Here is a 23664-nt window from a genome sequence, read left to right as displayed (position 1 = left end):
CATAATCAAAATAGACTTAATTTGTTCTTATCCCTTAGCCTTTGTTGGATGCTGGGCTTCCTTCAAGTACTTGAGTGCTGGCTTTTTTTCCATGAAATTCATGTGCCTGCTGAGGTTTCATATACTAGCAAAAAGAAAAAAAAAATATATATATATATAATGGATTTTCTAACATTTGCAGCTCTATGATTTTAATATGTTATATCTTCCTTGTAGGCCATGCAAAGGTATATTGGATATTGAAGAATTCAGGGATCACAGGTGTCACACTCATAAGTAATTAGAAATTTAAGTAGTCATAAAGAATGGTAAGAAAAATACTTAGAATCATGTATCTGTTTTGCCTACAAAAAGATATCAAAACATTATGAAAAGGTTGGCAGCAAGTTTTTTTTTTCTTTTACTATCTTTACTGAGATCAAAATCACAAGTAGCTACATATGACAGAATGATATGTGAGGCACAAGAAGACATTTCCATCCAAAATCAGGATCTTTTTGTACATGACATTATGCTAGCTACAGCTACTTGACTTCCCAGTTTTTATTTTCATGTTAGTGACTTTTCCGAAGACATGACATTTGATTTATTTCTGTCTTATATCCTGTTTTTCTCTTTATATGTAATGCCTTTGTGGATTACTTTGCTTCTTGTACCTTAAATCCCAACTAGTCTCCACCATCGGTGATAATGATGAAAACATTTGGATGAGTAAATTCTGTGACATTTCTCATGATGAGATTCTGGAAGGAACCAAATTTCTTCTTCAAACTCCTTTCATTAAGAAATATTTTCCAAGAGGTGCTTTGTCTTGCCCAAAGGTATGTAGGGGCTAAGAGCAGAGGCAGATGTGGAACGTAGCTGGTCCTCTACCTGTTGCAAATGTTTCTCTATTTCCCATAATTATGACCGTGTGCTTCACTCCTGTGCCAGACTTTCCTTTGGTGTTGGCAGTGGGGCTTTGCCTCACTGGCTTTCAGTCAGCCGTCAGGGAACAGCAGCTGTCTCAAAACGTATCCGTCTCATCATTTCTGTCCTGTCAGCAGCTAACTTTCCCATTTCACTCTGTTATAATTTTTCAGGTCCTTTGCAGCATTCTGTGAAGGATGACACACAGACATAGTTGCACACTATGGGAGAAGTCCTGAGAGGAAAAGTTCATGGTTCAATATGCAACCCAAAGAGATATTTGTCCCAAGCAGTCAAACAAACAGCCTGACTCAGATCTAAGGCACAGGGACTAAAAGTGAGCTCGACTGAATAGGTAAGTAACTTGGATTTTTAGAAAAGAGTTGTGACACTCCAGGCTGGAGATATTTGTGGAAAGGTACAATGCTTTGTCAGGAAGCTATTCTGGTTTGCTCTGAACCCTACTAATCACCTCTGATGCAGACTTCCCATTGACTTCAAAGGAACATTGGCCGGGGTGGGTAAGAAGAGTGCTGAGAAAAAGGAAAAAGAAGTCCGTGGTGGTTGAAAGTCACATTAATCCTCCTTGATGATTCAGTTAGCCAAGTCAAAGGACAAAACAACAAGGGGAGATGCTTTAAAATAAATGGAAATAAATGTGGGAATAAAACAGGGACATGAAACGAACAAAATGTCTCTTTGGTCAGTGGTTTCTATTTTGTGAATTCTTGTCCTATTTTCAGTGTGTGTTACTTCTAAAGCTTAGTAAGTGTCCTTTCTTTGAGCTTCACATAATACAGAAAGGGAAGGGCAAAAGGTTTGTCCAACATAATACCCATGTGTGTTAAGTGTCACCTACTCTGAGTAGTTATATTATATTAGAAAAATTGTTTCTTTGTTCTTCATAATAAGATTAAACAGTTCTGGGCTATGTATTTAATTTTAGCTCACTTTATTTCTTTATGAATGCCTTAGTTAATTATAGTAATAGATATTAACTGCAGATACCCACTGAAAACATGAATAATTTTATGTCTTTTATTTTCAAATACATATATTTGAAATACATTTATTTGTGTATATGTGTGTATATATATGTGCATGTATACATATACACATACATATGTACACACATAGATATATTCCAACTGGAAGAAATTTCTCTTGTCAATAATCTGATTTACAGAGGACATAGAATTTATATAAATTGAATTATACTGTAGCCAAATTGCCTTTAACATACATATACTCTTTATGTTTATTACCTTGTGCAATATGTATTTTAAATTTAGATTATAAGGACTCGGGATTCTGTGATATGTAGTAAATTACTTGATCACAATTTAATTTCCTTAGGCAAGAATCACCATCATCTTTCCACAGATCTCACACATTATGAGACTGACGCGCTGCCTACTGCGCTAAGGAGGCACCTAGATCTCACACATTAAATTCTTCTTTCAAAACAAGTTAGTACAATTTAGACACACTCTGAAAAAGTTTTTAAAAAGCAAGGTGCTAATCACAATTTCCTGCCGATTACAACTATTATGTTATCACAATGAGCTTACTGGTTAGAATACACCAATTTTTGAAAAACTATATTGGAATACATATTGCCATCCTTCAAAATTATGCTATCATTGTAAGAAAATTATCAGCATGGGATTATAACTTTCAGGTTTCTAAAATCTGCCTCTTTATTAAAACTATTCTGATAGAAAAATTTACTTTTTGTTTTTTCTCAACATAATGAAAAAAAGACCCTTTCATTCGTTATTTTTCCCAGCAATATTAAGGTATAATTATTGTATAACATTGTATAAGTTTAAGGAATACAACATGATAATTTGATACAGTATATATGGAGAAATAATTTCCCCAGTAGGGTTTGTTAACTCCATTACCTCAACGTAATTATTTTCTGTGTGTGTGTGTGTGTGTGTGTGTGTGTGTGTGTGTCTGTGTGTCTGTGTCTGTGTGTGGTGTGTGGTGGAAACATATACGATCTAATCTCTTAGCACCTTTCAGATATATACTACATTATTCTTAACTATAGTCAACATGCTGTACATTAGATCCCCAGAACTTATTCATCTTATTACTGGAAATGTGTATCCTTTGACCAACACTTCCCCCAATTCTCAGCCCCTAGTCATGACAATTCTATCCTGTTACTCTGAGTTTGGTCTTTTTAGATTTCACATGTAAGTGAGATTATACAATATTTGTCTTTCTCTGAATGACTTATTTCACTTATTATAATGCCCTCGAGTTCCATCCATGTTGCTGCTAATGGCAGGATTTCTTTATTTCTCAGGCTGAAAAATATTCCATCATATATATTCACACACACACACACACACACACACACACACACACACACGGCATACCACATCTTTTTACCATTCTTCTGCAGACAGACACAGTTTGTTTTAATATCTTGCATTGTGAATAATACTTCAATGAACATAGGTTACAAATACCTCTTCATAAGAATGATTTCATTTCCATTAGATATATACCCAGAAGTGGGATTGGTAGATCATATGGTAGTTCTATTTTTAATTTTTGGAGGGAACTCCATTCCCAACAACAGTGTGCAAAAAGTTCTCTTTTCTCCCCATTCTCATCAATACTGGTTATCACCTGTCTTTTGATAATAGCCATTTCTAACGGGTCAGAAGTGATATCTCATTGTGATTTTGATTTACATTTCCCTGATGATTAGTGATGTTGAACACTTTCTCATGTACCTATTATATGTCCTATTTGCAAAAATGTCTATTCAGATACTCTGCCTGTTTTTAAATCAGATTTTTCTTTTTGTATTGAGTTGTATGAGGTTCCTTATGTATTTTTTTCTAATACATTTTGGATACAATCTCTTTATCAGTAGATGGTTTGCAATTTTTTTTCCTATTTCAGAGATCATCTTTTCATTTTGTTGATTGTTTTGCAGTGCATAAGCTTTTCAGTTGGATATAGTTACATATATTTATTTTTGCTTTTGTTACTTGTGCTTTGGGCATCAAATCCAAAAAATCATCGCCAAGACCAATGTTAGGAGCTTTCTCCCTGTTTTCTTCTAGGGCTCTTATGGTTTCAGGTCTTATGTTTAACTTTTAATTAATCTTGGGTTTATTTTTGTGAGTGGTGTAAGAATGGAGGTCAAATTTCATTCTTTTGTATGTTATTCTAGTTTCCCAGCATCACTTATTGAAGACACTATCTTTTTCCCTTTGAGTGTTCTTGGTTCCCTTGTCAAATATTAATTTACTGTATACACTAGGGTTTACTTCTGGGCTCTTGATTCTGTTCCATTGATCTACTCATCTGTTTTCATGTCAGTATCACATTTTTATTTATTATTATACCTTTGTAATAGAGTTTGAAGTCAAGAAGTGTAATGCCTCCAGCTTTGTTTTTCTTGAAATAGCTTTGGCTATTTAGGGTCTTCTGTGGTTCCATATAAATTTTAGGATTAATCTTACTATTTCTTTAAAAAAAAATGCCATTAGAATTGTGGTAGAGATTTCACTGAATCTAGAAGAGGTTTTGAGTGGTATGGACATTTTAACAATATACCTTCATCTGATCCATGAACACAGGACATTTTTCCATTTATTTTTGTCTTCATCAATTTCATTCATCAATATCTTATTATTTCTACTATACAGATCTTTCACCTCCTGTTAAATAATATATAATATACTTTTCCCTGACTTTCTGTAGGGTACTGTGAACATTTTGATTTTAGAATTCCATTCTGATTTATCTCTACTATTTTTAAGTGTATCTCTTTATATAACTTGCTTAATGGTTGTTCTGGATTTTTTTTTTGTACAAATACAACTTTTATTGTTATAATTTATATCTCTGTAACTAGGATCATTACTTTTCAACTTCAAGTCATGTGTAGAAAATTATATCTCCTTATTTTTTGTTTATGAAAAAGTTGATTTAAAATATTCTCTACATATATTTAGAACCCAATTGGATGGCGCTATTATTTTTTGCTTCAAACATAATTTAGGAGTCTTGATAGAAGGAAAGTCTATTGTAATTATTCATATTTTTGCTTACTCTCTTCTTCCTTCTTTCCTGATATTCCAAGATTCTTTCTTTGATTGTTTCCTTTCTGTTTAGATAACTTCCCTTAGCCATTCTATTAGGGTGTATCTGTTAGCAATAAATTTTCTTAGTTTTCATTCATCTGGGAATGTTTTGACTTCCCTTTTCATTTTCAAAGGATATTTATGTTGGACATTGGATGTTGGGTTGGTAGTATTTTCCTTCTGTACATGACACATAATGTATCACTTTCTTTAGCCTTCATGGTTTCCAAAGAGAAATCAGTATTATTTGAAATGTTGTTCCCATGTAATATGATTATTTTCTCTTGCTACTTTTAAGATTTTTTCCTTTCTTAGTTTTAAGAAATTTTGACTTTGACTATGGTCATGTCTTGATGTGGATTTCTTCCAGCTACTAAATTTGGTGTAAACTTTACTTCTTGTATCTGTACATTAATATCATTTGCCAAATTTGTGAACATTTCAGTCATTAGTTTTTAAAGTGCTTTTTCAGACTTACCTTTTTTCTTCCCCTTCACGACTTCAATGACGTGAATTTTTAAATCTTTTTCATAGTTCCCTAGGTTCCAGAGTCTCTGGTCATTTATTTTTTAGTCCTATTTTCTTTCTGTTCATTAACTGGGAAATTGTCATCATTCTTTATTTAATTTTACTGATTCTTTCTTTTATTTTCTTCATTGTTCACATGAGCTCTTATGTTTTTTAATCTCTCCTTTTTCAACTTTAACATTTTCACTGGGTTCTTCTTTATGTATTGTCTTTCTTTCCTCAACTTTTTATTCATATTCTTATGTTCAATGTTTTGTTTTAAGCATGTTTCAAATTTCTCTTTGAAGAATATTTAAGGCAGCTGCTTTAAAATCTTTGTCAGATAATTCTAAAATCTCTTTCATCTTGGTGTTGACATCAATTTCCTGTCTTTTTTTTTTTTTTTTCTTTTCATTTATTTATTTATTTATTTATTTTTAATTTCCAGCATAACAGTATTCATTATTTTTGCACCACACCCTGTCTTTTTTTTTAATTTAGTCATATCTCTCTGATTCTTGATAAGACAAGTGATTTTTTTATTGACACTTTAACACAAAGTGCCCCTACCTCCACTTTTTTGGTTCCTCTGTCAGGATCCACTGATATCTGAGGATAAGGCTCCTCATTACTACTTGGTACAGGTAAAATTTCTGGCTCTCACTAGATCTCCAATAAAATCTCTGGCTGGAAGAGTAAGAGTGTCTCATTACTGATCCATGGTTACCGCTGACACCACAGTTAGAAAGTGGCCTCATTTCTGGGTGGTGATATTGAAAGCTCTGACTCTGCACAAGATCTTCTCTTACACTGCCTCAGAGGGGAGTAGAAGGTACAACTTGTTATTGCCTGGTGGTGGTGTAAATCCAGACTCCCCTTGTCAGATCCACTGATACCTTAGGTCTTCTGGGAATAAAAGTTCTGACTCTCTAATTGTTTTTTTCTGACACCACTCTACTGTGGACAGGAGGGTTTGGGATGATATATTAGTCAAGATTCTCCAGAGAAACATAACCAATAGAGTATATATGCAAATATGTATATATATATTCATATTTCCTCAGTATATCTTATACATATCAAGTGTGTGTGTGTGTGTGTGTGTGTGTGTGTGTGTATGAAGAGATTTATTATAAGACATTGGCTCATATAGTAATAGAGGTTAAGAAGTCTCAAGTTTTAGAGTCAACAAGCTGGAGACCCAAGAGAGCCAATGATGTAGTTCCAATCTGAGTCTGAGGACCTGAGGACCTGAGAACCAAGAGAGGTGATGGTGTATTTACTGTTCAAAGACAGGCAGACTTGTGACCCAGGAGAAGTCCATGTTTTTGTGTGAGTCTGAAGGCAGGAAGATACTGATGTTGCAGCTCAAAATCAGTCAGGCAGGAGATGGTCCCTCTTACTCACAGGAAGGTCGGGCTTTTTGTTCTGTTCAGGCTTTCTGCTGGATGAAAGAGGCCATTCACATTGGGGAGAGCATCGTGCTTTACACAGTCCACCAATTCAAACAGGAAGATCATCCAGAAACAACCTCACAGACCAGATACACCCAGAATAATACTTGACCAAATGTCTGGGCACCCATGGCCAGTCAGGTTGATAAAATTAGCTTTCATAGGTGCTTTGTTATAACTGGCAGGAGCTGAAGTCTAGGCTTCCCACACAGCTCTGACAACATAGGCTGAGGTGGTGACATGGTTTAAAAAATTAAAAAAAAAAAAATGCTTGTGGTCTTTGGCAATAAGAAAGCAATTACTGTCTGAAAATTTTCTGTCCTTTTAGGCTGCTCACTTCTTATTTCTTTGGCTAGAAAAAGGCCTTTGCTGAGGAACTTACTGTTTGTGACTGCCATTGTTTCCTGGGGGCTGACATCTTTGGCTGAGATGTCTGAAGCAAAAAGAAAACTGAGGGACAAAGCCCCATGTGATAACATGGACCTCAAACCTCCCATCCAGTCTGCCTTTTTCTCTCCCCCTTCGAAAGTCTATGTTTGCTTTATACATAGTGCTGAAGTTTTTAGGATTACTTAGTTGGAAGAACAGAGAAAAGTGAATCTCCTCCATCTTCCTGAGAGCAGAGCACATGAGAAGTAAATTTTTAAAAGCTTCAAGATTGTGATCCAATCTACGCATCACAAGGTCAAGAAGCAGCCTGGCAATTATCACACACAAGTTTCTAAGCTAGCATTTCATCCTGAATTTTGGCTTTGTTTTTGATTACATTGACTAGACATTTGCCAAATTATCAATTCATACTGTGCTTTGTAGACATTGTCTTTAAAAATCACTTCAAATACACAATTGCTGGTCTCCAGTATTCATGGGACATAACATTTTTTTCTCATCTCTGTTCCTATGAGGCATACAGAAACATATTTGAAGTCAATTGCATAAGGTTGTTCTGCTTACATGTAAAAGCCATTCAAGAAATAGACCTTTTGGGAATTGAAACGATCTAGGCTATGCTGTTTAAAGCCTTAGGGGGAATGTGTTTCTATGCTTTCATTTAAAATCCTTGAAATAAATGAAAATGTTTCAAGCATAATTTTTTCAAGATATATTCACTTCTTTTGAATGTTCCCATGTTTTTACAGTGCATCATCTCTTAGCTACAATTTTCTCTGCAACAGTGCTGACTACATTTTTTAAAAGGTCAGAAGAATATAGTTATCAAATGAATAGTTTAACTGAGCCTGAAGATTTAGAACTTCATTTACAAATATTTAACTTTTATATCTAGTTGTAGTTTAAATTAGGATGCACTTTATGCCAGTGCTATCCCTCAAAAGGGTGAATTCATAATAAAACATGTTTTAAATATAATATTTGAATACATAATACATAGGACTATTATAACATATGATGATGAGATGATTTTATAATAAATGCATGCTTATTATAAGATGACTATTTTATTTTAAATCAATGTCATATCTCATTGAACCATCTAATGAAGAAGTTGTAAAATGCTGAATTAAATTTTAATAAGTAGGAAAGTATCAGAAGATTAATTTACTATCCTGGATATATCCAAATATCTCTTAGTCTTAAATGCTTACTGCTAGAGATGAGACTCACAGAATATACACTTCTGTTTAGATTTATCATTGAGAGGAGCCTAAAATACCATTTGGTAAATATCATTAAAAGTCATTTAGAATTTATTGTATATGTTTCACTCTGAAGAAATTTCTTTCTAGCACTTGGGAAGGGAATTTGGTTTACATAGTTGCTTTTAGTTTGGCAATTCCCCTTCATTTATTGGGAACTTACTCTAAATTAGACACCTCAAATCATTTAATCCTTACAATCCCGTAATACATGTATAATTTCTGGGTGAAGAAACTAAGGGCTTTGAATTAAGACAAGTCTCCAAAATTCTCTTTTGTCATGGCACACAGTTGTTTCAGTTCACCTTTCACATTTTTTATCCTGAATTTTGTATTCTAAATAATATTTCCATTCACTGTCTGAATTTTAATCATTTAAAATTTTTAACACAAAATGTCCAGCTTTATTTTCATATTCAAAATATTCTTTTTTTCACTTTGAAAAAATATCATTATTTAATTTAATGTACTCAGATTGTTCTTTGCTCCCCAATTCTCATGACTACTCAGTGTGGAACATTGTTTTCCTTATACATTGTTTAGTAACAGTGAACTTTATCTCTCCATTATAAAAAAAAAAGTATGTGTAGTTTTAATATATGTGAAATACCTATATATTTATAAAATATAGTTATACAGATGACAATTACATATATATGTATATATACATATCTATAACTTTTTAACAGTGCAGTAGAAATTAACATAGTTTTTGTGAGTTCTTTGGAGGGGCCACTTGAAGAATTTATTGTACCAAAAACGGGTGATACCGGATTAGGGATTCTCACTTTGAATTCAGATCAAATATTATTTGTCTAGAACTCCAGGAGAATCACAAAGCCTTACCCATGAAAATAGCTAAGTGTTTATGTACATAGTTCATTTTTCTTTGAGCTTGATTTTAGGTTGATCTTCCTATGTTCCTTGATTCATCTGAAATGGAGCATAAGCACATTCTCTTTCACTTGTCCACAGAGACTGTATTTAGTTTCCCTTTGATAATTTATGGACATATTTAGATTATTAGATTTACAATTATGTTATTAATAAACATGCAGGACTTGATAATTCATCTAGTGAGTTTTTTTCTCTTCATTAAAGCCAGGTATGGTCTAGACAGACCTTCTTTTTCAAAGCTCATTTTGGTTTTCCTTGTTCTGTTTTGACAGGGCATAAATCTACACCATGCCTTTCTGTGATATAGATTTTCCAACTTTATGTTACTGCTTAAGTTCTTCTTTTGCAAATGGATAGCATCTGGAGATTCTAATATTACTGGACATTCCATTTTAATTATATTATAATTAGCACTTCCTTTCAAATAAAGTGGTTTTTCATCATGGGCTGTTTACTGACAAACAATTGAGAAGGAATTTCTTGGCAAGGTTTTAAAATAGGGAGGATTTTGCTGGTTGTCTCTTTTTCTCTGCTGTTTTAAATTTTTATATATTTTCCATTTAATACTCTAGTCTTTCCTTCTTTACATTTAATTATACTGAAAGTTATTGATTATAATTCTTCTGATTAACAGCTATTTACAAGATGATGTACAGATAATTTTATACTTGTCTTAGAATAACAAACCATAAATACTTTTCACAAATTGACACTGAAAATGTGAGAACTACAAAATAATAGTGCTGTGATATTATATTATCTAAATGTTTTCTAAAATCCAAAGCAATTGGAAAATTTAAAAAGGAGTGTATGATTAGAGAGAAGTAATCCTAGTGGTTACTATAAAAAAATACTATTGAAGATTAGGGAATGTGTAATAATAATTTCTGTTTACCTCTCAACTTCTGAATCAATGACGTAAGACAGGAGTCAAACTTGTAGTGATAAGAAATTACGGCATAAATCTATAGCTAAATATTTTCTAATATATATCTCCCTCACCTTTTTTTTTTTTTTTTTTTTTTTTAATTAAGTTGCTCTAATCAGCAAGGGGCATCCCCAGAGGGACAGGAAGCTTAGTGAAATCAAGAGGAGGAAAAAAAAAATGTGCATCCTAAAGATAGGTGGACCTGAAAAATTCATAGAGAAAGCCTAGAAGGGCTGATTTACACAGGTGCAGTTTATCCCCCATATTCAGTCATACATCTAAGGTCTTCCGTGGGAAGCAGTGAGCCTTCCACAATATTCCCTCCGTGCTTTTCCTTCTCAGGGAATTTAGCCAATGCCTTTCCCTTCTATTGGAAATAGAGGTGTGAGCAGTAATATATTCTAGCAAATAACATTTTAGGAATGTAATTAAAGTTTAAAAGGCCATTGATTTTATTTAAGCCCTTAATATAACATCAAACATATGTGTTATCTCCTCCTAGGTAATGTAATTTGCATTTTAAGATGACTTTTTTGACAATGACTTCTTAACTGTAGGACAACAGGGGTGCTGAGAGTACTGCTGTGTACTTGCACTGTACAAAGGCATTTAGCCAGGAGTAGAATAGAGAGGTAAAATCTAGAACTTTCTATGCTCTTCAAACACTTCACCCATTTTGAGGCTGAGCCAGACCAGAGGAAGTGCTGCTGCTTCTTTTGCATTTGCACAAAGATGGTCTATTTAAGGCAGCGGAGGCCCTGCTTGACAAAAGGGGGTTAGATAAAGATGACCACCTAATATACTGTTTAAATATATGACTATCATTTTGAAGCAGATGAGACTTTTAGAGGCCTGTAAATCACATCTTGCAGGTCACTGTGTTACTGCTTAATAGTAGCCTTGATTATAAAGAACAGTGTAACATTTTAAGGTTTAAAAATAAGGGTTTTTTTTTTGTTTTTTGTTTTTTGTTTTCCTATTTGAGGCCTTGAGTTGTAAACAATCCTGAATGCAGTTGCTGTATGCTTTAATATGGAAACACGTCATGAGTACAAGTGTCCTGGTAGGTATAAAAGGGACGGCTTCCTGCTAGAATAAAACACGTGTTCCCTTCTGAGACATCCACACTCTGGTCGTGTAGCATAATTACACTCCTTAGAAACAAACTCAGAAACAAAACAATAGCTATCAGCTATCACTTTTCAATAAGTATCCAGCAAACCTTATGTATAACATTAAAAAGTGGCTTTCATTATTGTGGACTTCTATTTCTTTTTAATTGCTTCCATTTTTCTTGAGGTCATTAATATTAAAAAAATTCAATCATTGCAGTTACTTCATTTCCTTTTTGAGATTCTCAGATGAAAGAACTGATAAAGCTATAAAATATAAAGAATTATTTCCATATTGGAATAGTTTTTAAAGCAGGATTCTGAAATCTTGCTTTACATAGAATAAGCCTAGCCTCTTTTGATACCTAACAGCTGAAAAATTACTTTTGAGAAAATGTTCTTAGGTTCAAGGCTTTTTGTCTCCTCTGATAATTGCTCAAATGTCCATTTTTTACTTCATGTTTTGTTCTCTTGAGATTTTCCTTTCATTCTAATCACATGCAAAATTCTGAATACAGAAAATATGTTTTAAATTTAGAAATTTATTTCAGAAACACTGGCCTTTCTCTCTTTAGAGGGCAGTGTTGAAAGTGCTATTTTGCATTTGTCTTTTTTATGTATTTTGCTCCGTGAACCTCTGCAATTTAAAGTACTTCAGTTTCATCTTTACAATAATAGGGATTCATTTATTTGCAAGTTCTGATAAAAAGGTATTGTTGGAGATATTTTAAAAACACATATGTTAGAATGAATAATCTCATGTTTCTCAGACATTTAGAGTTACATCTAGAACAGCATTTATGCAAACCCAGTGTTTTTTCCCAAAGTCCTATATTATCATAATTTTAAACATTTCTCTCTGTCCTTTTTCTTTGTTTGTATGTAAAAACTTTTTACTGACCTTGGGTAATATATTAAGAATTCTGTTCTCTTGTTTGCATTTCGTCACTTGTCATTAACATTTTCATATGCTGTTAAATGCTCTTCAAAACCAGGTATAAAAATTGTCTTCTTGTCAGCAGATCAAGATACAAGTTTCTTACTCTTTAATGCAATGGCACAAGTTAGTTGATTCCCTATTAGGAAAATAACATTTTCTCCTCTCTAGACCAATTTTTCCAATGCTGATTCTAAACCATCCTCTTTCATATGTTGTTTGCATGAAGGCAATCCTGATCACATATGTATCAATAATGGAGCCAAAAGTTGAATAACTTGTTTTAAAGATACTTCCAGTACCACAAGCAAGTAATCCAGTGCCCAAATTACACTTGAGAATTTTATTTTTATTTTTATTTTTTTAAGTAGGCTCCACACCCAACGTGGGGCTTGAACTCACAGTCCTGAGATTGAAAGTCTCATGCTGCCCCAGGTCAGTCAGGTGCCCCGGGACATTTAAGAATTTTGTTTACCACCAGTGTAGCTCCTGTCTATGGTTAATCTCTTTACTTCATTTGTGCTCTTAAGACTGAACCCTGTCCTATTCTCAGAGGTCTTTGAAGATGAGGAAAGAGAACTAACCACCTCACTATCATCCCTACTTCTCTCTGATTAAAATAAATATATATACATAATCATTCTTATATGGGGCCCAAGTTCCCAACATTATAACCCTTTAATTCCACAGTAAATTTCTTTAAAAATACAATCCAGTCTTTAAGATACTACGTCTAATAGGTTTTTTAAAAGATTTTATTTATTTAACAGAGAAATAGAGAGAGTGCACAAGTAGGCACAGCAAAAAGGAGAAGCAGACTCCCTGCTGAGCAGGGAGCCCCATGCAGGGCTCAATCCCAGAACCCTGGGATCAGGACTTGAGCCAAAGGCAGATGCTTAACAACTGAGCCACCCAGGTGTCCCTTTCCAATGTGGGGCTTGATCCCAGGACCCTGAGATCATGACCTGAGCTGAAGGCAAAAGCTCAACCCACTGAGCCACCCTGGTGCCCTTAGATTTTTATATCTGAAACCCGTAATGATTTTCCCCTTCTATCATTTAACTGGAAAGAAGTGAGCAGAACGATGATCCTAACTTTTTCTACTTTGAAGACAATTTAGATTCTCAGGACTCACTGTTGTTCTATATTGGAGGTCTTTAAACAAAATGATTTCTGTACCTTGCACTTATCAAAACCAGATTACCCCTATAGAGATCACTTCCATGTGGCCTTTTGAATCCTTCAAATTTTCATATTTGGAGTGTCGCAAAGTTTGGAGATGATGTCAACTACCTCCTCACACTCCATCCAAATTTCAGACTAAGCCCATCTTTATGTAAAACCTTTACTGCTCTGAATCATGTTGATTGCAGCCCTATTTGTCAGAACAGGATCACATTTTCTATCCTCCGATCAGACTCCTGAGCTCTGCATATTCATCAGTTATTTCCCAATTAAAATAAAAATTAAAGTTTCATTTTTTCAAGATATTGTCATAAAAATGATTTGTAAGACTTATAAATTTGTGTATGAATAAATATTTCAATGTCTCTAGCTGGGAGTAACAAAGAGAAAAGAGAAAGGAGTTTTCTTTGCAGAGAACCTTAACATGTAGACTCCTCTGCTTCAACGAACTCCTTGCAGAGAGGTCACTTTTCTATCTCCTCCAACCTGATTCAGTGGATGTTTGCAGTGCAGGATCACGGTTCTTAAAATGTCTATACTTCATCAGTTAGAAGAAATATTTTCTCACATATTAGAGTTCAAACCAATCTTCTCACATGCACCTCATGCCAACACTTCACTGTTCCCCTGCCTCTCTAAACACCTCTTAGATCATTGGTACTTATTCAATTAAGTATGACTTTGAATAGAGGAAACATGGTTAATTAATTCTACTGCTTATTTTTATTAAAGATAAGACTTTTTTTTTTTTTTTTTGGCAGCAAAATTGACTCCAGTTTTTTATGGGGAACTTTCCATCTCACTCACATTCACTAACTCTACTTCACAGGCTACTACTCTTCTCAAATCTCAGAGTACTGGGGAAGCCCAAGAATCCAAGATGGGATTTTTGGCACTAATACTTTAAAAATCCAGGGGACACATCTTGTCCTTTTCTTTGTTATTTTTGGTCACTAATGATAATTTAATCTCTTCCCTTCACCTCTATTTTAGTACATCTCTTTCTTGGATCCAATTTGCTTTCCTTTCCTTTCCCTCCTTTCCCTTTCCTTCCTTTCTAAATGTTCCATGCTGCAATCTGTAACCTGCATTTTATTCTTAAAAAATTCACCTTTACTTTAAACGTCTTCCACAAAAAATATCCCATACTTCTTTGTCAGAATGGAAACATGTCATTCTTGACACCATGGCCTGAGTAGCCTTCTCAGTCTTTCTGCTTATTCTCTCCTCTGCTCTGGTCACTTCAGAGTTGAGAAGTCACGTCAGCACCTTCCTGCCTCTACAGCCTAATTTCGAATACCATTTACCACCCATGCAGGGTAGAAACCTTCACAAATTTAAAAGCCATGTTATTGAGGAATATTATCCTTTTTGTTTCCACCTCACTACCTGAGAAACTACCTCTCAGCTGTTGGAGAACTTGCCTCTTCTCTATCTTGAGAACTTCATGTGTCCCAGGTAATATCAACTTTATGAGGACACCAGAGATATCATTCTTGCCTCCTAATTTGCAAACTCCCTAAATTGTATATGCTATGAATTGAACAGTGTTCTCTCAAAAAGGATATGTTCAAGAACCTAATCCAGTACAACAGAATGTGACTTTGTTCGAAAGTAAGGTTTTTACGGAAGTAATCAGGTTAGATGAGTTTATAAAGGCAGGCCCTAGTCCAATATGGCTGGTGTCCTTTTAAGGAACATAAAGGGAAAATCATGTGAAGAGACATGGGGAGAAGATGGACACCTACAAGCCTGCAACAGAGATTTCCCTTCTAGCCCTCAGAAGAAACCAACCCTGCCAAAACCTTGGTTTCAGACTTTTGGCCCCCAGACCTATGAAACAATATACTTCTGTTGTTTAAGCTCCCCAGTTTGTGGTACTTTGTTATGACAGCCCTAGAAAACCAGACACTGTAACTATAATAAAAACTCTGCCCTTGGTACCTAATTTCCAAATCACAACTTACAACTTAACACCCATGACTCATGAACTTCATAGACACTAAAATCAATAATCCCATACCCAAAGATAATCTTTTCATACCCCAAATCTTCTCACTTGGTGTACGCTTTAACTCTATTAAGACCACTAGCCTTTGACACATTACTGTCAGTCAGTTCTCCTGTGTCTTCAATGATTCTCCATCTGACTTAGGCAAAAGAGTTGATCATTTCAGCTTCAGCTGTTGTCATTGTATTGTATCATATATTATATCTTATTTCTGTACTTTCTTCTCTCCTACTATATTTGAACTGACACAGTGCTGGTGAAAAAAAAAAATCACATAACTCCAAATGTGTTGCCTGTATAAATTTATAGTCCCAGACAGTTCTCGATTTTTATCCAAAAGTACTAAATCTCTATCCTTTTATTTCTACTCAACAATAATCATTCATCACTCATTTCAAGTATAACTTCAACTTTCTCTAGTCTCCTCCAACCTCTTATGCTCTTTTTACTTTCAGGAGATGACCTGTCTATTTTGATTGTCAAACACCATCATACGCAGGCTCCCAATATTTCTTCTAATCTCAATGGAAGTCCAATTATTACTCCCATAATAATTGTAATAACTGTAGCATCACTGTAAAATAACTACTTTGATCTGTATTCTCTATTTCTCAGTTCTACCCATTTACATTTCCATCAACTGTTCATTCTCTTTGTCATCAAAATTTTTCTTTCAGTTGGTTTCTTTACCATTAACCAACAGCTATTATATAATGCATCTACTTCTATCTTTAAAGTCCTCCACTTTTATACATTTCCACTAAAACCATTTTGTTGCAGGAAATTGTTCTCTTTTGCCTGAGTTACTCCTTCATCCTCCTAAATCTTCTCCATTGGCCAGTCTTGTCAACTATTCTAAACCAATCTAATATTCACTATATTTCTTGTAATTGCAATGATCCTAAAATATATATCAGGTCATTATTTTCCCATTATTTTAACCTATGGATATTCATTAAATTTAGTAGGAGGCCCATACCCCTTGGCATGTGTAACTTAAGCTTGTCATATATCTTGGCTTGCCCAAGAATCCCAATTTATACTTATTATACCAGCATAATTATAAATTATACCCTCACAACATTCAAAGCTATCCTGATTTGGATGATCAGTTATCCTCATTGTGGAACTTCTAATCCAGTTCTTGATACACAGTCAGTTCAACTTTCCTTTTTCTGATTTCTTTTTCAGAGAACACAATCATTAAAAAATTTAACAAATGTAAATATTATCCAACATATGTTTTTCTTATACATAAATTAGAAATATTAAAAAATGTCCCCAAATCAATTTCAATACACAAATGTATTGAATGCTTTTGTTTATATGATGTTGTCATTGAGATAAAACTTACATACTCATGCAGTTCACCCATATTAAGTGCAAAATTCAATGATTTTAGTATATTCACAGGGTTCTTCGTAGCTTCCTCTTCAGTTGTATCCTGACCTGTATGACGTCCAAGTCCCTCCTAATCAAATTTTGACAGCAAACTGGTGAATTCAAATACTTCTATGGCAATTTAGCCAATGAAAATTGGAATCTTTCTCCCATGAGGACAAACTGCAGTTGGCTATTTTGAGCTTGAAATCAAGGGAAAAAAAAAAAAAAAAGTAAGATAAATAATCACTGAGTACTGGTATCTTTTATTTTATTTATTTATTTATTTTTAAAAGATTTTATTTATTTATTTGACAGAGAGCGATCACAAGTAGACAGAGTGGCAGGCAGAGAGACAGAGAGGGAGACAGGCTCCCCACTGAGCAGAAAGCCTGATGGAGGACTCGATCCCAGGACCCTGAGATCATGACCTGAGCGGAAGGCGGCAGCTTAACCCACTAAGCCACCCAGGCACCCTGAACTGGTGTCTTTTAATTTGTGGTGTAGTTTTTCCCCACTGATGAAACCAAACCAGTGGCTGCTGATGCTGTAGGTGCTACTACTTTATTCAAGTCTCAGTTATATACTGCTAGTTTCCATAAGCCATCTGCCTTTTTTCACAAGGTACACAGGACTGTTGTACAACAAATTTGTTAGTACTAGAACTCTAGCTACTAATATGGCCTTAATTAAAGTGGCAATTTCTTTTTCTCCACTTGGTATCGGATATTGTTTCAAAGTAAAAACCTATGTGGACCCAGGCAAATCTGTGTATTGCCATTTAGTATGTCATTAATATTGACTGAAGGGCAAACTTATATGACTTCAGTTTTATGATACTACACAGGGAAGTATTTACCAGTCAGACATAGTATCCATCCCAATGATAAATTATTGTAAAAAGTTGCAACTACTTTACATAAAAATCTGTTCAAAAATTCCAATTTTCTTCCAATTTTTTTACCATAATCTGATCAATAATTACATCCCTGTATCATCCCAATCTAATTATAACCCCATTAGACTTCAACAATTTTTTTAGAATCACAGTGCATTGGTATCCTAGGTCAAGGAGTCCCAGAAATTTCATCTCCACTCTTGACCATTTTATTTCTGCATGGCTATACAGCCTTGAGAGACTTTGGACCCTTTGGCAATTCTCATTTTCTTAATTTGCCAAACCATCAATCTGACAGTGCAAGGTCATTTTTCTCATTACTCTTTTTTGGCTTTTGGATTTTTAAATTTCTTCAAACTAAGGTAAATAGACAGGATTTTCTTAGGGCTCTTCATATTGGGCTACCAGCAGGAACACCCATCAGTTCACACCGCCATGATGCACGAAAGCTTTTGTTTTGACCCCCCTCATTGTTGGCTTAATTCATTCCATTCCTTTCAATAAATGTTAAGATGTCCACTTTTCTGGGAAAAGTCCCTTGACTACTCTAATTTTTTTTAGCATTTCTAAGACTCTAAGAGGAACTGACACACCCAATATAATGACATCCTTTATCATTGGTTTATTTTGAAGCAGCTAGTTTACATAGGTGTTCCTGCAAAAGGGCTCCTTAATCATGCATCTGCCATGACCTGGGTAAGGGTCACATAAAGTGGTTGGACATCTAATCATCATAAAGCCAGTCCAGTTGTATATACACCACATCAACTGCTTCATCTAGGGAGTTCTACTTGGCATACACTAGGGAGGAAGAAAAATTCTCTTTCTCAAGGTAAACAAACTTTATAGCAGCCTTTATCCAATCCACCATGCTAGCTGACCCCTTGGGAACAACCGGATGGGTGTTTAGATCATATATAGTGATAAATAATTATTCTGTAGTAACCTGTGGATCCTGCATCACCCGAACACACATCTCTATTCTACAGGATTCAAAACTAAGAAGACTGCTTCTAAGCTAATCAATCTCTCAATGAATTTTAGTAGAGGGTTTTAGAAAGCCAATGACATCAGACTACAAAATGAGACAACTCTTTTCTACCATACACCCAGGTTTTAGTAGTTTCTTGGTTCTGTCAACCTCCATGTTACCTAGACTAACTTTTTGGTGACCAGAGGTAATGCAGGTGCTGTATCTTATTCAGCATAATTTATGACAGCATTTAAAAAAAAAAAATAGAACAAAATGCATTTAAGAAAAAGTGGGCTACAAACTGAAAACTAAAAACATCACTGGACGAAAATTAAAGAAAACTTGAAAAAATGAACAGTATGTTAATTTAAAATTTTAAAAATGTTTACAAAAGGAGGGAAAGGCCTTAAGGTAAAAACAAGTGTTACTGCTGTGTTTGAAAATTATTTGAATGTTTATTAATTATTGACACTGATCACAGCTATCATATATTCTTATATTGTTTGAATAGGCCTAAGAATATGATGCAATATTCTAAATCTCTCATATTTTATTTTTCTGATATATTGGTAGAACACTTTATCAAACATGCTGCCAATTGGCTTGAAAAAAAACTTTGGCCCCAGAATATTCTGGTAAGCAGAACTCAGGAACTAATTAATGACTGCATCTGCCTTAATGTTTTTGCACAATATTAGGAATTCTTTAATTTCTTAGCAACTGCTATAATGAAAAGTCAATGTCCTACTGTAACAAATCAATATAATGTTCTATAAAAATATAATTATTCCTATACCAGCATAACAAGAAAAATGTTTTCAATGACAAAATTGAAAGACAAGCTAAATCAATAGTGCACAATAGAAATGAGTGGAAATCTTTGAAGTGTACTCATCAGATTTCTAGTGTAGTAATCTGCTTTCTATATGGTGTGACAGACTGCTTCTTCCTCCTCTACATATGTAAATATCAGCATTTCAATCTTCTTAGGGTACCATAACAAGATATCACAGACTACATGGCTTATACATCAGATTTATTTTCTTGTAGTTCTGCAGCCTGAAAAGTTCAAGATCAAGGTCCAGCAGCATTCAGTTTTTGGTGAGAGTGCTCTTCCTGGCTTATAGATGGTTACCTTCTTGCCATGTCCTCACATGGCTTTTTCTAGTTGAGAGAGTCAAAGCGAGCTCTGTGGCATCTTCTAACTACAGTAATGCTATCTAGTCAAAGCCCCGTCCTGCTGATACCATTTAATCTTAGTTATTTCCCAAAGGCCCTATATCTAAATACAGTCATAAAAGGGCTTAGAGCTTCAAAATACAAATTTTGGGGGAATGCGATTCAGTCCATAAAAATCACACACTACCATTTTTAACTTGAGAATTTGCTGCATCTTTCAGTTACTTTCTTAAAATTTAGACTTATCTTTATCTATTTAGCTCAGGAAATCATTCTCAATTCTACCTCATGATTCTTTATTCCCATTTCTGCAAGGTTTGTTCCCCCCCCCCCAATGTTCATTCCTATTGGTTAATACCTGGATTTTATGTTTTTGTCTCATAATCTCATAATCTCTGGTGTCCTAATTATTAGCAAATTAGGCTGTTTTTCTGGCTTATTTTTCATTTTGATTCTGAATAATACCTTTTGGAATGCCCCATTTAATAGTGATACATAGCAGATTACTAGTAAAATCAAGATAACTCCAATAACCTACCAATGGTTCTGGGATACCTTATTTCAGTCTGGACTCAATGCCCAGAAAACTCACCAATTTGCAAAGGAGGATAAGAAAAGAAAATATTAGTTGATTATTTAATGTCTCTTCAGTCTTTTTAACTACTTTCTCTTTTTGTTCTTTTAAATTCACATTTGCACTGCCTCTGATTTTCCCATCTCTTAACCAGACTTGCTACTGTTTAGTCTTGCTCACTTTACAGCCCATATTGAAAGAATTATCTCATTCTTTGTCCACTTCCTCACTTTCTACTGACATTTCAAACTGTTGCTATTTCATCTGGTCAATCTGCTCTTTCTATGCTTAGCTTTTGATGTTAAACACAACTCATGAACATTTTTGTCTTTTTTTTCTTGTGAGTTTATTGTTGATTACTTTTCAAATTCATTTCTCTATTGTTATTGTGAAACTCTCCTCTTTCCTTCCTACTTTTTATCTGTCCTTTTCCAGAGTTCTTGGCTGAATCATTGTGTCAACTGTTAACTGTCATTCCTTCATGTTCTATTTTTGGTCTTCTGCTGTTCTTACTCCATTGACTCTCTTCAGAAGACTTCATCTGCATCCATTTCTTTATCTATCATGTATAAACTGATGGGACCAAATCCATATATTAAATCCAATTCCTCATCTTTATTTAGGCCACCTTGATCATATTCACAACTGACTAAACTGTTCTCAGATCCCAATCTCTTCCACCTCCCATGTTCATCATTTCATGCGAAAAGAACATTAACATAGTATCTGTAGTCAAACATTCAGAGACAATGCTGATCATGGTTCTTTCTCTTATGATCTGAATGCTTCTTTCCCTTCATAATTCATGTGGAAACCCTAATCCTAAAGGTACAAAGGAGAAGCTATTAGCATATGGGGACTTTGGGCAGTGCTTTAATCATAAGGATGGCAACCTCATAAGTAGAATTTATTTAAATAGGACAGACTGCAGAGAGCTCTCTAGCCAATTCCACTATGAGAAGCTACAAGAAGAAGTCTGACCCAGAAGAGAGCTCTCACTTGGCACTCTGATCTCTGATGTCCGTCCTCCAGAATGGTAAGAAACAGATTTCTGTTGTTTAAAAACTACCTAGTCTGTGGAATTTTGTTACAGAAGCCCAAAAGGACTAAGATACTCTCTTATAGTTCCTGAGCTAATCAATCACTAAGTTCTATTAATTCTGCTTCCCACATGAATCAGTCCAATTTAGGTAATTCTCAGTATTATTACCATGAAGGTTGTCATAATTTCTAGTGTACTTATTCACCTTTCTGTTTCTGTTCTTGCCTACCTTTAATTTCTTCCTTACTCTCTAACTCAAACTTTCTGATCTGATTTTTTTTTTTAATTTCTCTGATTAAAACCCTGTGTGTGACTCTAAGGACCTTCAAATCAAATCTCCTTGGTGTAACATCCAAGATTCCTTATGATCTGCTCATATTCATTGTTTCAGACTCAGTTCCTAGTATTGAGTTCTGATATTTTAAGCTCCTGCCATTTACTTGCCAGTTCCCCAACTGGATCACAGTCTCAGGTTTTCAGAACTTTTGAAATGAACTTTTGTTTGTTGGAACACTCTCTGACACTTTCTTCTTTTTTTCTTAATATATTTCTATTAATCATTAAAGACTCCTTTTAGATATTATTACCTGTTTCCCTATACCTAAAACTTTACTGTATACTCAACCATCTTGATTTGTATATATCTTGCAACTAGAAATTACCATAATTGCTTCTTTACTCACTAATAAGAATGAGGATGTATCTTGTCCATCTTTAAACCTCAACTTCTAGAATAGTGCTAGGGCAACATGGGTTGCCAAAGGCATAGATGTTAGCAAAACTCAGAAAATGAGCTCTAAATTTCCAACTGGGTTCAGAAGCTAAAGAATGCCCCATTGTGACTTCATCAAAATCAGAAGCTTCTGCACAGCAAAGGAAACAGTCAAAAAAAACAAAGAGGCAACCCACGGAACATCAGAAAGGATGAATACCCAACTTTTGTAGCAACATGGATGGGACTGGAAGAGATTAGGCTGAATGAAATCAGTCAAGCAGAGAGAGTCAATTATCATATGGTTTCGCTTATTTGTGGAGCATAACAAATAGCATGGAGGACATGGGGAGTTAGAGAGGAGAAGGGAGTTGGGGGAAATTGGAAGGGGAGGTGAACCATGAGAGACTATGTACTCTAAAAAACAATCTGAGGGGTTTGAATTAGTGGGTAGGTGGGAGGTTGGAGTACCAGGTGGTGGGTATTATAGAGGGCACGGATTGCATGGAGCACTGGGTGTGGTGAAAAAATAATGAATACTGTTATGCCGAAAATAAATAAAAAATAAATAAAAAATAAATAAAAAATTAAAAATTAAGAAAAAAAAAGAATGCCCCATTGTATTTTTCCAAAGTTAGTCACAACAGTATCTCTAATTCCACATGCTCTGCTAAAATGTGACTGTGGAACACCTCCCATCAAGTACTGTGGTGTATATTCCCTTAAAGTGTCACCTAGAGTGCTAGGAAGCCTCTGCCTTCATGGAATGCTCATGTTTGGAAACTTGATCTGTCTTATACAAAGTCCAGTTATGGTAAGGACATAACACTTTGTGAAAGCCAAGCCACATAGAGAGTCCTTGTGAGGGTACAGAGGTCCATAGACTTCTAGTCTTCCCTGCTAGACAAGTGACCAAACAATTCTTCAGGTAATTCTGGCTCCCAGACATCAAGTCATTGCTGGTCTTTGAGTTTTCCTACTATGGCAGACATTGTGTCAAGTCTATGACATCAGAGGCAACTAGTCCTGATGGTACCATTTCCAAATTCTTGATGCACATAAACTATGAACATAATAAATGGTTGTTGGCTGCTCGCCACTAAGTTGGAAGTGGTATGTTCCACAATAATGGACACTGAAACAAGAGCTATAATCAGTAAAAACAAATAATTCAAAATTTTATTTATTTATTT

General features: G+C 34.7%; 1 long non-coding RNA gene across 1 annotated transcript; it reads left to right on the top strand.

The window, feature by feature from the left end:
- Window positions 1-2888: 2888 nt before the first annotated feature.
- Window positions 2889-4180, top strand: LOC116584046. Its single transcript, XR_004283035.1, has 3 exons — window positions 2889-2898; window positions 3806-3811; window positions 4080-4180. It is a non-coding gene; the product is annotated as an uncharacterized LOC116584046 (long non-coding RNA).
- The last annotated feature ends 19484 nt before the right edge of the window (window positions 4181-23664 follow it).

This window comes from Mustela erminea, chromosome 2, assembly GCF_009829155.1.
Source record: "Mustela erminea isolate mMusErm1 chromosome 2, mMusErm1.Pri, whole genome shotgun sequence".
Taxonomy (NCBI): Eukaryota; Metazoa; Chordata; class Mammalia; order Carnivora; family Mustelidae; genus Mustela; species Mustela erminea.
This window is presented reverse-complemented; position numbering and strand designations above follow the sequence as displayed.